Here is a 2450-nt window from a genome sequence, read left to right as displayed (position 1 = left end):
GCCCCCCCCCGTCCCTCCCCGGGCCTCTGCCCTCCCCCCTCCTCTTCCAATAAACCATTAGAAAATGGGGGCTGGGAAGGTGGCTCAGTGGTAGAGCTCTTGCCTTGCATGCATGAGGCTCTGGGTTCGATTCCTCAGCACCACACAAGTAAAAAGAAAAAACTGGGAAGTGGCGCCGTGGCTCAAGTGGTAGAGCACTAGCCTTGAGGTGAAGAGCTGAGGGACAGCATCCAGGCCCAGAGTATAGGCCCCACGACCGGACCCCCCCAAAAAAAAACATTAGAAAAAGGAAGTGGTGCTGTGGCTCAAGTAGAGCACTAGCCTTGAGCTGAAGAACTCAAGCCTCACAACTAACAACAACAAAAGTAGGGCAGGTACCAGTGGCTCACACCTGTAATCCTAGCTACTCAGGAGATTGAGATCTGATGATGGAGGTTCAAAGCTAGCTCAGGCAATAAAGTCCCTAAGACTATCTCCAATAACCACCAAAAAGCCTTAAGTGGAATTGTGGCTCAAGTGGTCAGGCGCTAGCCTTGAGGGGAAAAAAAGCTTAGGGGCAGTACCCAGGCCCTGAGGTGCAAGCCCCAGGACCAGGCTCTAGTTTCACAGACTTCCCTGCCTGGACTGGCCTTGAATGACTATCCTCAGAGCTCAGCCTCCTGAGTAGCTAGGATTATAGGTGTGAGCCACCAGTGCCCAGTTTACTATAATATAGTTAAACTAGAAATAAAGATTTGGGAAACCCACAAATACTTGAACAACACTTCTAAATAAACCAGAGTCAAAATGAAATCACAAAAGAAATTAGAATGAGCTGAATGAAAATAAGATGCAGCCTACACAGGGCTTAGAAGAAAATTTGTGACTATAAACTTTCATACTAGAAGAGGTGAAAAATCCCCAATATTTTTCTACATTAAGGAACTAGGAAGAAGGGCTGGACCTGCTTTCACTGTAGTTGATGTTGGTATTATTTGTGGAGAGGAAGGGCAAAAGCAAATTGTTTAGGGATATAGGCAGACCCACTGCAACAATGAGATGTACAAGTCATGTCGAAAAACGAACTTTACAACTTTGGGGGGCGGTGGGGAGGGGAGAGGGATGGGAACAGATGGGAAGGGGAAACAGAGGAGGCAACAATGCTTGATAAGAAATGTACTCCTGGGGGGGGGAGGCTGGGAAGGGATGTGAAGGGTAAACAAAGGAGGAGGCTGCAATGCTTGATAAGAAATGTACTTATGGGGCTGGGAAGGTGGCTCAGTGGTAGAGCGCTTGCCTTGCATGCATGAGGCCCTGAGTTCGATTCCTCAGCACCACATAAGCAAAAAGAAAAAAGCTGGAAGTGGTGCTGTGGCTCAAGTGGTAGAGTGCTCGCCTTGAGCTGAAGAGCTGAGGGACAGCGCTCAGGCCCAGAGTTCAAGCCCCACAACTGACAAAAAAGAAAAGAAAATTGGCAAATGTTTAGCTAGACCAACAAAAAAAATAGAAGAAAGGACATTAGTGCTGACCTTATAGGAATCAAAAAGGGGCTGAGGCCCTAGCTCAAGAGGTTGACCTCCAGCAAACCTGAGACCCGGGGTTTAATTCCAGAATTAATAGACTACAAAAGAATACTACAGAGGACAAGCTATGAATGCTGGAGTCTGGGATCAAATGGAAATATGCCTAATGGTACAATTGCCAAAATCAGCTTGAGAAGAAACAAAATTGCAAAGTACCTATAAGGAAACAGTAAATGACTGAAGATCTTTTTGTTAGGTGTGGTGGTCTACTATGGATTCTCAGGACTTGGGAGACAGAAGAAGCAGGACTAAAGAGTTCTAGGCAGCTGGGTGCCAGTGGCTCACACCTGTAATCCTAGCTATGCAGGCAGGAGGCTGAGATCTGAGGATCAGGGTTCAAAACCAGCCTAGGCAGGAAAGTCAGACTCTCATCTAATAAACCACTAGAAAACCAGAACTGGCACTGTGGCTCAAGTGGTAGAGCATTTACCTTGAGCTGAAGATCTGAGGGGCAGAGCCCAGGCCCAGAGTTCAAGCCCCACAACAGATCCCCCCCCCAAAAAAAAGTTCTAGGCTAGCCTGGGCTACATATAGAAACTTCATTTCAAATAATATTTATGAATGATAAAAGTTCCAGTCCAGGGGGCTTAACTCATACACCTACCAAACCTTAAAAAAAAAAGTTGATGCCCATCCTTATAAACTTTTCCAAATTATAGAAGAACAGGGCAGGAGGGGGGTAGTTGTGGAGGTGGGAGAGAAGGCATGGTAGAGGGAAAACAAAGGAGGAGGCAACAATGCTCAATGGGAAATGTATTCATTACCTTGCTCATGTAACTGTAATGCCTCTGTGCAGCATTTTACAATAAAAAATGTACAAAAAAGAAGAAGGGGTTCATTTCCCTTCATTCTATGAGGCCAGTAGTTACTTGATACCAAAATCAGAGA

This window comes from Dipodomys ordii, unplaced genomic scaffold (genome assembly GCF_000151885.1).
Source record: "Dipodomys ordii isolate 6190 unplaced genomic scaffold, Dord_2.0 Scaffold118, whole genome shotgun sequence".
In the NCBI taxonomy this organism is placed as follows: domain Eukaryota; kingdom Metazoa; phylum Chordata; class Mammalia; order Rodentia; family Heteromyidae; genus Dipodomys; species Dipodomys ordii.
Note: the sequence above shows the minus strand (reverse complement) of the source record.